Source organism: Ranitomeya imitator, chromosome 10, assembly GCF_032444005.1.
Source record: "Ranitomeya imitator isolate aRanImi1 chromosome 10, aRanImi1.pri, whole genome shotgun sequence".
Classification (NCBI taxonomy): domain Eukaryota; kingdom Metazoa; phylum Chordata; class Amphibia; order Anura; family Dendrobatidae; genus Ranitomeya; species Ranitomeya imitator.
In genome coordinates this window covers 88,089,081-88,101,767 of record NC_091291.1, presented here as the reverse complement: position 1 = coordinate 88,101,767, position 12,687 = coordinate 88,089,081, and the positions used below count along the sequence as shown (strand labels likewise).

The window sequence follows — 12,687 nt, the reverse complement described above, 5'->3', positions numbered from 1 at the left end:
GCATACATTATTACATAAATCTATTGAACCTGGTGAGGTTGGTGTACTTCTTAAATCCAAGTCAAAATTACTTGATTAATTAATTCACCTTCCCAATAAGAAAATGAGCATTTTATTACTGGAGCCGGACTCATTCTGACATCGGGCTAGAAAACTTCCACAAAGGGTTTATACAGCCATTCTGACAGAAATTTTCAATGTAAGTAGGCCAGCTTCTTCAGGCCCAATATCTAATTAATAATGTAGGCAGTTAGCACTGTAAAATCCGGTGACACATTCACTTGAAGTGGCAAGTGACAAGTCAATCTACAGAATAGAGATCACCTGTTAGATAGTAATGTGGATTTCTGTGCCTGTTCTACGTCAGACGTCATAGCACTGTGTATTCCTGATGCCTCCCCAATAGAGCGGTGTATAGTAATGGTATATGGGACTGAAATCCGGACTGTTGTGATCTTGGATTGAGGTCAGCTTTCATCCTTCAGCTCTACATGTGCGGCTTTTACATGTATCGGCCCCATACACAGTAACGTCGGCCTAACCTGCCTATTTTGGCAAGACTAGCCGCCTCTACCCTAAAGATGACGTCCGGATAGAGATCAGTCAACTTTACATTTTCCGGTTTCGAACATGGGCTGCGATCAGAACCCACAGGACAACATTTTCCTGGTCATCCTCACAGAAAGGACGATATCTGTAAAGTGCTATGCAATATGTTGGTATAACATAAGCATACTACATTAAATACCTGACTTTAAGGAGGTAAGCGGCATGGTAGGTGGAGCGTGCATGTGTATGGGCGGGGGTCTCGGGAAGATGTTACAGGCCAAGTAAGCGCGTGGCTAATAACCTCTAAGGCTACGTTCACATTTGCGGTGCGTCGGGCGCAAGCGCGGCGACGCATGCGCCCCTATATTTAACATGGGGGGCACATGGACATGCGTTTTGTTGCGTTTTGTGGTGCATGCGTTTTTTGGGCGCAAGAGTCAGGGCGCAGAGGACGATGCTTGTTGCATTTTTTTTCCGCTATAAAAATGAACGCATGCATCACAAAACGCAGCGTTTTGCATGCGTTTTTGCGTGCGTTGTGTGTTGCGTCGCCGACGCAGCACACAACAACGCAAATGTGAGCGCCGACGCAGCACACAACAACGCAAATGTGAGTGTAGCCTAACTAATAAAGGGGCAAATTAACCATCTTACCGTCTAACAGCCAGAAATAGAGCAGAGCACTAATGGGGGCGAGAACAGAAGGCAGCATTTGGGTAGAGAGCCCCATGGCTACACGAGCACCGTGCTCCTCCTGTCCATACTGCAGGGACGCTCTGACAGCTGGAAACTTCCCTAAAGAAACTGACAAAGGCCAATACTTCTATATAAGACACTGTGGCTGCCACGGGGGGTCACTACATCACACAACTAGCCGAGACCATTAGATGCTCTACAATCGGCGACCCTCTGTTGATGGCTGCCACAAGATATTACAGCAGTGCCGGTGATTGGTTTTAGATACGCTGCTCCTGGGTCATTGCTCTTTATTCGGATGGCAGCCGGAGGACATGGCCGAGACGGTTCCCTTTATATCTGTCCGTACATCAGACACTATACACCAGCACTAGGACGGCCGCAGTACTGGGCTGTAGGGAACTGTGAAACTATTACACCAGCGTTCATCTACAGAAGATTTCTCTACCTTCACACCTTATTGATACTGCATTTTTGGATTTAGTTTCCTCCCATCATAATCCTTTTTTTTTCCCATTCCCAAACCTCTGAGTGCTTGTTTTATGCAGGACAAGTTATGTTGTAAATGACACCACGTCCTAGTTCTATATACTGTACTACAATAACATGAAATGGAAATAAAACCGACCATGAAATTCTGCAATTGTTCCTCATGATTAGTTTTTACAGCATTCACATGCCATTAACTTTGTAGTAAACATAACGGTGTCAAACCCACCCAGCAAACATAGTGGCGGACAATATATCACTCTGCAATAACGCTTCAGAATGTGACTGCAGAGTAAACAGCTGCAGGAGTGCGGAGGCGGCTGTCAGACACAGCCTGACTCCCCTGCCTTACTGATCTCTGTATACGCAGCACTGCACAATCACTGCGTAATCCGGATACGAAGTGCAGCTGCAGGAGTGCGGAGGGGGCTGTCAGGCACAGCCAGACTCCTCTGCCTTACTGATCTCTGTATACGCAGCACTGCACAATCACTGCGTAATCCGGATACGAAGTGCAGCTGCAGGAGTGCGGAGGCGGCTGTCAGGCACAGCCAGACTCCTCTGCCTTACTGATCTCTGTATACGCAGCACTGCACAATCACTGCGTAATCCGGATACGAAGTGCAGCTGCAGGAGTGCGGAGGGGGCTGTCAGGCACAGCCAGACTCCCCTGCCTTACTGATCTCTGTATACGCAGCACTGCACAATCACTGCGTAATCCGGATAGGAAGTGCAGCTGCAGGAGTGCGGAGGCGGCTGTCAGGCACAGCCAGACTCCTCTGCCTTACTGATCTCTGTATACGCAGCACTGCACAATCACTGCGTAATCCGGATACGAAGTGCAGCTGCAGGAGTGCGGAGGCGGCTGTCAGGCACAGCCAGACTCCTCTGCCTTACTGATCTCTGTATACGCAGCACTGCACAATCACTGCGTAATCCGGATAGGAAGTGCAGCCAGCGCTTCTTCCTTCAGACCCAGGCGACAGGAGAGTAGAGGAGCTGTCGAGCCCTAACAAATATCTGTGCAATGTGGCCAAGACGTTGGATTTCCAATGTAACATGGGCTAATATGCTAACCTGTGTGAAATACACTGAAAAAAAAAACCCGCAGTCAGTCCAATTTGGTTTCTTGCTCCACCCCCCCAAAACACACGAGTGATACCTACTATATAATTGTCTAAGGGTCACTTCCGTCTGTCTGTCCTTCTGTCACGGTTATTCATTCAATGATTGGTCTCGGCAGCTGCCTGTCATGGCTGCCGCGACCAATCAGCGACGGGCACAGTCCGGAAGAAAATGGCCGCTCCTTACTCCCCGCAGTCAGTGCCTGTCGCCCGCATACTCCCCTCCGGTCGCCGCTAACACAGGGTTAATGCCGGCGGTAACGGACCGCATTATGCCGCGGGTAACGCACTCCGTTACCGCCGCTATTAACCCTTTTTGTCCCCAACTTTTTACTATTGACGCTGCCTATGCGGCATCAATAGTAAAAAATGTAATGTTAAAAATTAAAAAAAAAAACCTGCTATACTCACCCTCCGTTGCAGCTTGCGCCGGCCACCATCTTCCGTTGCAGGTTCAGGTGGCAGAAGGACCTGCCATGATGTCACGGTCATGTGACCGCGACGTCATCACAGGCCCTGCGCGCCTGCGCTACAAAGACCTGCCATGATGTCACGGTCATGTGACCGCGACGTCATCACAGGTCCTGCGCTAATACCAACCCTGGGACCGGAACCTGCCGTGGACTACAAAGGCTCCCTCGGAACGGTGAGTATATGTTTATTTTTTATTTTTTCACCTGTGACAAACCTGGCTGGGCAATATACTACGTGACTGGACAATATACTACGTGGCTCTGTGCTGTATACTACTTCGCTGTGCAATATACTACGTGGACATGCATATTCTAGAATACCCGATGCGTTAGAATCGGGCCACCATCTACTGTGTGTGTGTGTGTGTGTGTATATATGTGTGTGTATATATGTGTGTGTGTGTATATGTGTGTGTGTATATGTGTGTGTATGTGTATGCTCATTTAGAGCCGAAAACGTCACACAGACATGTGGGTCTGATTAAATCCTGCACATTTATTAAGAAAAATGGAGTGCTGCCTTCTTTTTTGGAAAAAAAAAAAAAAAACTGAAAGAAAGCTCGTGTGTATACCCACAGACACCATACATGCATACAGACACACTTAAACAACACAATGGAACTTCAAGTCAATCACACATCTGAAATCAACCTGTCCAGTTTTGAAGCAACAACACCTATTATGAATCAATTTCTCCTGCTGTTGTGCAAATGGCACAGACAACAGGTAGAAATGATAGGCAATTTGCAAGACACCCCCTATAAAGGAGTGGTGGTTTGGTCATTTTGTCATTGCTCTCACCCCTATCGGTACTGTACAGTAGAATGACGCAGTGTCTACAACCCAGAAGTTGCTCAGGTAGTGCAGCTCATCCGGGATGGCACATCAATGCGAGCTGTGGCAGGAAGGTTTGCTGTGTCTGCACAATGTCTGTAAAATGACCTTTAAAAGGCCACTAACATTTCAAACTGTCAGAAACAGACTCCATGAGGGCGGTGTCCTCAAGGGCTCTACATCCACAAGTGGGTGTTGTGCCTACAACCCATCACCGTGCATGGCGATTGGCATTTGCCAGAGAACACACATTGGCAGATTTGACATTGGCGCCCTGTGCTCTTCACGCATGAGAGCAGGTTCACACTGAGCACAAAGAGTCTGGAGACACCGTGGAGAACGTTCTGCTGACTGCAACATCCTCGAGCATGACCGGTTTGGCAGTGGGTCAGTAATGGTGTGGGGTGGCATTTCTTGGAGGGCTGCACAGCCCTCAATGTGCTAGCCAGAGGTACCCTGACTGTCATTAGGTCCCGGGATGAGATCCTCAACCCCTTTTGTGAGACCATATATCCAGGTGCTCTTGAACATGGGTTACTTTTGACGAACAACAATGCCAGACCTCATGTGGCTGGAGTGTGTCAGCAGTTCCTGCATGATGAAGGCATTGATCCTATAGACTGGCCTGCCGATTCTCCAGACCTGAATCCAATTGAGCAAATCTGGGACATCATGTCTCGTTCCATCCACCAATGCCACATTGCACCACAGACTGTCCAGGAGTTGACTGGTACTTTAAACCCTTAATAACCAACAATATGTCCTTTTACTGACCTGCGATTTAAGGGACTAGCATCCCCCGACAAGTGACAATCCAGCAGCTGTCAGCAGTACTTTATAGCTGATAACTTGCTGCATCAGCCATGATCAGTGCTGGTACAGACTATAAATCATTTATTTTCTTGTGCAGTGTATAAAACACAAAATTAAGGGAACACTAAAACCCAACATCCTAGATATCACTGAATTAAATATTCCAGCTGTAAATCTTTAGTCACTACATAGTGAAATGCGTTGAGAACAATAATACATAAAAATGATCAATGTAAATCAAAATTAATATCCCAGGGAGGTCTGGATTTGGAATGATACTCAAAATCAAAGTGGAAAATCAAATTACAGGCAGAATCAGCAGGTACATTTGTATCAAAGAATACAATAAGTAATGCAATCACCCCCCATGGTCTGTACGCACGATCACCACCCAAGACTCCATTGCTGAACAAAAACAATGTTCAAGCGCGTTTCCACTTTGCTCAGCAACATTTAGACAAGCCTGTGAAATACTTGAAGAATATAGTCCAGTCAGATGAGGCCAAAATAAAACTTTTTGGATGCCATAATACACACCATGTTCGGAAGTCAAAAGGAACTACATATAACCCCCCAAAAATCATAAACAGTGAAGTTTGGAGGTGGGAACATCATGGGGTGGGGCTGATTTTCAGCAAACAGCACTGGCAAACTTCATACAACGGAAGGAGAGCTGAATGGACAAAAGATATTCTTCATAATCTGCAGTCATCTACCAGGATGATGAAGATGAAATGACATTTCAGCAAGACCATGATCCCAAACACACAGCCAAGGAAACGCATATGGTTTCAGAGAAGGAAAATAAATATTCAAGAATGTCCCAGCCAATCACTGGACCTGAATGCAATAGAAAATTTATGGCAAGAACTAAAGCTCAGAGTTCATAGAAGGAGCCCACTGAACCTTCTGGATGTGAAGAATGTTTGTGTAGAAGAATGGGCCAATTTCACACCTGAGCAATGCCTACGACTAGTTTCTCCATACAGGAGGCATATTGAAGCTGTCATCACCAACAAAGGCAAACATATCTGTCTGTGTATGAATATTATTATTTTTTATTATTATTATTATCTAATATATAAAGCTGAATGTGTGTGTGTATGTGTGTATGTATGTATGTATGTATGTGTGTGTGTGTGTGTGTGTGTGTGTGTGTGTGTGTGTGTGTGTGTGTGTGTGTGTGTGTGTGTGTGTGTGTGTGTGTGTGTGTGTGTGTGTATGTATGTGTATATGTCCGGGATTGGCATCTGAACCGTCGCAGCTACAGCCACAAAATTTTGCACAGTCACACGTCTGGACCCCGAGAGCGTCATAGGCTATGTTGTGAGGTGAAATTTTAACCCCGCGCTTTCCAATTCACCAAACAATTTTGCCCCTATCTTCACAATGGGGAAAGGAAAAGTGTTGGAGGCAAATTGACAGCTACCAGATGTGAACAAGGGGTACTTAAAGAATGAGAGCGATGGCGCCAAAGAGTATATACCGTACAGTTGATAAGGTGGGGCCCCGACATGGGATACTCACCACACACGGGGATATGAACACACACAAAATGCGCCACACACTACCACGTGCTTGAACACATATACCACCCTCAGCACACATTTCACCACACATACACCAACCTCGCCACATAAAAGTCGAAACACAAGTCGCCGCTCAAAACTCGCCACGGGCAAAACTCGCCACATGCAAAACTAGGCTCACACAAAACTCGCCACACGTGCAAAACTCACCTCATGGGAAAACTCGCCACACGCAAAACTTGCACCCGCGGAAAAATTGCCACATGCACAAAAGTTGCAACACATGCAAAAGTTGCCTCACACAAAACTTGCACATACTCAAAAGGCGCCATGCGCAAAACTCGCCATGCGCAAAACTTGCTGCACACAACTTGCTACACTAACCTGTCTCATGCAACTCGACACACAAAAAGTTGCTACACGCATGTCGCCACATGCAACTCAACACACACAACTTGACACAGGAAACTCGCCCTAGAGCACACACAAGTCTGGTATTATTTTTCAAAAATAAAAATCTGATTAATAAGCAGACAAACTACAAGAGCAACAAATGTACCATATAGGAAATACGCCAGCTGTCAGTCACATGACCTGTCTATTATGTGTATGTGTGAGCTAATATATACTGCCAGGGGGAGGGTTTCCTGTTGCTGGGGATTTATCAGTCTGCCAATTTAGCTTACAAATACAGAGGTAAAAATACTGACCAAATAACGTGTGAACGAGGTCTAATACAGGAGGAGATGACATACAGATATATACTATGTACAGGGGAGATCACACACAGGTATATACTATATACAGGAGAGATGACACACAGGTATATACTATATAGAGGAGGAGATGACATACAGGTACATACTATATACAGGAGGAGATGACATACAGGTATATACTATATACAGGAGGAGAGGAGACACAGGTATATACTATATACAGGAGCAGATGACCTACAGGTATATACTATATACAGGAGATGACATACAGGTATATGCTATATATAGGAGGAGATGACATACAGATATATACTATATACAGGAGGAGATGACACACATATATACTATATACAGGAGGAGATGACATACAGGTATATACTATACTAGCTATTGAACCCGTTCTACGCCCGGGTGGCGAGCATTTATATTGGTATATGGTCTCCATCCTGGTATGTGCTGCTCCATCCTGCGCCCTAATCTTGTCATGTGCTGCTCCATCCTGCGTCCCCATCCTGTCAGGAGCTGCTCCATCCTGCGCCCCCATCCTGTCATGCGCTGCTCCATCCTGCGTCCCCATCCTGTCATGTTCTGCACCCATCCTGCGCCCCCATTCGGTCATGTGCTACACCCATCCTGCGCCTCTATTCTGACATGTGCTGCACCCATCCTGCGCCTTCATTCTGTCATGTGCTGCTCCCATCCTGCACCCCCGATCTGTCATGTGCTGCTCCCATCCTGCGCCCCCGTTCTGTCATGTGCTGCTCCCATCCTGCACCCCTGCTCTGTCATGTGCTGCTTCCATCCTGCACCCCCATTCTGTCATGTGCTGCTCCCATCCTGCACCCCCGTTCTGTCATGTGCTGCTCCCATCCTGCACCACCGTGCTGTAATTTGCTGCTCCCATCCATATGCCCCATACACTGCTCCATAAAGGTTTATGGCCCCCATAAGATGCTCCATATTATATGCCCCGTACACTGCTCCATAAAGGTTTATGGCCCCCATAAGATGCTCCATAGTATATGCCCCCGTACACTGCTCCATAAAGGTTTATGGCCCCCATAAGATGCTCCATATTATATGCCCCGTACACTGCTCCATAAAGGTTTATGGCCCCCATAAGATGCTCCATAGTATATGCCCCCGTACACTGCTCCATAAAGGTTTATGGCCCCCATAAGATGCTCCATATTATATGCCCCGTACACTGCTCCATAAAGGTTTATGGCCCCCATAAGATGCTCCATAGTATATGCCCCGTACACTGCTCCATTATGGTTGATGGCCCCATAAGATGCTCCATAGTATATGCCCCCGTACACTGCTCCATTATGGTTTATGGCCCCCATAAGATGCTCCATAGTATATGCCCCCGTACACTGCTCCATTATGGTTGATGGCCCCCATAAGATGCTCCATAGTATATGCTCCCGTACACTGCTCCATTATGGTTGATGGCCCCATAAGATGCTCCATAGTGTATGCCCCGTATGCTGCTGCGATATATATATATAAAAAAAAATACCATACTCACCTATCGTCGCTGGGCGCCGAGTGCTGGGGGGCCTGAGCAGGCAGGGACACCGGCGCGCTGTGGGGGTCAGGTGCCGGTATCGCCGCTAGCTCAGGCCCCCGACACTTGCTATATTCACCTGTCCCCCGTTCCAGCGCTGCCCGCCGCTTCTTCCGGGTCCTCTGGCTATGACTGTTCAGTCAGAGGGCGGCACGCATTAAGCGCGTCATCGCGCCCTCTGAACTGTGAACGTCACAGGCAGAGGACCCGGAACACGGAGCCACACGGAGCCGCACGCAGCGCTGGAACAGGGGACAGGTGAATATAATACTTACCCTCCTGGCACGTCCACGGTCCCTGCCTCTCCATTGGAGATGGCGGTGTGCGTTCAGTGTTTACGCATACCGCGATCTCCTGGGAGCGTCACTCTGTGGGGTCCAGACTGCGCCGGCGCTTGCGCAGTCTATAAAGGCTTCGGACAGAGTGACGCTCCGAGCGTTATATTATAGATATAGGAGATGACATACAGGTATATACTATATAAAGGGGAGATGACACAGCAGGTATATACTATATACAGGGGAGATGACATACAGGTATATACTATATACAGGAGATGACATACAGGTGTATACTATATATAAGGGAGATGACAAACATGTATATACTGAAGTGAAAATGAAAAGGTGTGAGTGCAAAATGAGAGGAGTGAGGGAAAATAGTGGAGTGATCGGAAAATGACAGCTGTGAGGTCGAAATGAGTAAGGGGGAAAATGAGAGGTGTGAGAGGGAAAATGAAAGATGTGATGGGGAAAATGAGAGGCGTGATGGGAAAATAAGAGAAGTGAGGTGCTATAACTAACCACAGATGTTTACTATGCCCAGGCAACGCCAGGCTCTTCAGCTAGTTATTATATATATGTGGTGTATGTATATGTGTGTATATATATATATATATATATATATATATATACACACACACATATATATATATACACACACACATACATATATATATATATATATATACATACACACACACACATTATATATATATATATATATATATATATATATATATATATATATACATACACACACTTATATACACACACTAGATGGTGGCCCGATTCTAACGCATCGGGTATTCTAGAATATGTATGTGCACGTAGTATATTGCCCAGCCGCGTAGTATATTGCCCAGTCGCGTAGTATACAGCGCAGAGCCCGCGCAGTCTACAGCAGAGCCCGCGCAGTGTACATTGCACAGCCCGCGCAGTGTACATTGCACAGCCCGCGCAGTGTACATTGCACAGCCCGCGCAGTGTACATTGCACAGCCCGCGCAGTACATTGCACAGCCCGCGCAGTACATTGCACAGCCCGCGCAGTACATTGCACAGCCACGTACTAGTATATAATACAGCCCACGTAATATATTGCACAGCCCACGCAGTATATAGCAATGTGGGCACCATATCCCTGTTAAAAAAAAGAATTAAAATAAAAAATAGTTATATAGTCACCCTCCGTTGGCCCCCGGATCGAAGCGGTTACAGACGCTCCTCACGCGCTCCGGTCTGAAGAGTGCATTGCGGTCTTGCGAGATGACGTAGTGGTCTCGCGAAACTGCACGTCATCATCTCGCGAGACCGCAATGCATGGAGCGGTCCCCAGGGCGTCGCGAGGAGCGGGAAAGGCCTGTTCCTGATCCGACGGACGGTGAGTATATAACTATTTTTTATTTTTTTAAATTATTTTTAACATTAGATCTTTTTAATATTGATGCGGCCTAAGCAGCATGAATAGTAAAAAGTTGGTCACACAGGGTTAATAGCAGCGTTAGAGTGCGTTACACCGAGGTCAACGCTGTCATTAACCCTGTGTGAGGGCTGACTGGAGGGGAGTACGGAGCGGGCACTGACTGCGGGGAGGAAGGAGCGGCCATTTTTCCGCCGGACTGTGCCCGTCGCCGATTGTCGTGGCTGTCAGTGACTTGGATTTCCATGACAGACAGAGGCCGCTACCAATGAATATCCATGACAGACAGACGGAAGTGACCCTTAGACAATTATATAGGAGATATTTGCACAAACACCTAAAAAAATGAATAAATTAGCTTGTGTACAAGTGAGGAATGTGGGTGCTCCAGGGTGCCAATCATTACTTTGTGTGAATACACCCCTCGCAATAGTGCAGGTATATAGAGGATATCTGTCTAGTACATATCTGTATCCTCCTTGCACACGTAGGGCAGGGCCATGTAAACAATTTCTTATGAAAAATTAAAACGGATGGTGATACTAAGGTCACCCGGCTTACACTTCTCAGGTATGGCACTGCCAGGGGCGGCAAGGTCATTACCAGGATAAATGCCCTCACGTGTATAGAAGATATGGCGATGTTTATGAATGACTGCACAACGGGGAATTCTACACTGGATTCCAGCTCATTTGCAGAATATTAAAGAATAAATACAACTAGATGTGATGTTTGCTCTAAGGGGCTATGGCAGCGCCAAGCACTGGAAAAATAATGAATAGAAGATGAATGCAAATTCCAAAAAATTCAAAGAAAAGAAACTACTCCTGGTTGTAAGGGTTCGGCTGTAACTCAATATACCGGGATCATAAAGGATAACATCAGTGTCACATTCAATAGAGGAACGGTGTGTTCTAGGATCGGCCACTGATGATAAAAGCTTAGAAATACTCCCCACATTCATGTCAGCTGCCATTAAACTTCATCTATGGAAGCATCGGATGAAAGGCTGGGCTCACCACAGGAGATCACTATTCCGCTGTGCATCGATTCTGGAATTAATATTTCAAGGCTTTTTCCCATTATAAGGACTTATGTCCTATTCACAGGACCTGTGATAAGTGTTACATAGCCTGCAGGTCTGACCCCGACCACATGAACAGTGGTCTCGCCTTCCCCTAATTGAATGGTGCTGAGGCGGAGATAACGAGCATACCTACAGCTTTTTCGACCTCTTTGATAACTGATATTGTAAATTTTTCTAAATTTATGCGGATTAAAGGGATTGCTCAGTAGAAAACCATAGCGGACATCTTCCAAAAACTGAACCAATGTAAATAGAAATGAGCTGCAATACCACACACATCCTATTGGCAGATGTGGCGCGGTTTTTCAAAGAAAGCAGCCATGTTTTTCTAGCAACCCTATAAGAGACTATCGAAACCTTTAGCAAGGAAAATGTATTTCCATATGCTGGTAGTTATCGCACATCAGCACAGGTTGTAATCTTCACTCCCACATATATTCTCACACCCCGCCATCATAGCCACTTTTCAGACTTATCTCACAATGGCGCTTCCCTCCCAGAAACATGCTGGATTTGAGGTTCAGCAAAATGATCTGATACATAAAGCATGGCATTATTTTTGGGGTGATATCATCTTTTACAACCATTAGGGAATAAGACAGTCGTATAAGTCAGATGAGGATCGCAATGCAATGCTCTCCCAACCCGAGCATGACAACTGCATAGAAATACATGCTGCCACGCTCAGGTCAAGAGATCCCACGGCAAGTCTGAGACATGTGCTGCAATCCTCCTAGTTATACAGCTGACGCTTTCATTATTTGTTTCTCTGAAAGACAATGATGCAGAGATGGGTGAGAATTACCTTCCTCTGCAGGGTCTGCCATGGGTTCTCTTTACTCTATACCCTCGTACACAGCCTATGTGATTACCCTTCCCCTGCAGAGTCTGCCATGGGTTCTCTTCTCTCTATAACGTCGTACACAGCCTGTGTGATTACCCTTCCCCTGCAGAGTCTGCCATGGGTTCTCTTCTCTCTATAACGTCGTACACAGCCTGTGTGATTACCCTTCCCCTGCAGAGTCTGCCATCGGTTCTCTTCTCTCTATAACGTCGTACACAGCGGTGTGATTACCCTTCCCCTGAAGAGTCTGCCATCGG

General features: G+C 46.4%; 1 protein-coding gene across 3 annotated transcripts in view; it reads right to left on the bottom strand.

Annotated features, from left to right (window-relative positions):
- The window catches only part of ARHGEF12 (Rho guanine nucleotide exchange factor 12), a 195,814-nt gene that overhangs the window by 65,455 nt on the left and 117,672 nt on the right, over positions 1-12,687 (bottom strand). The window lies entirely within an intron of this gene.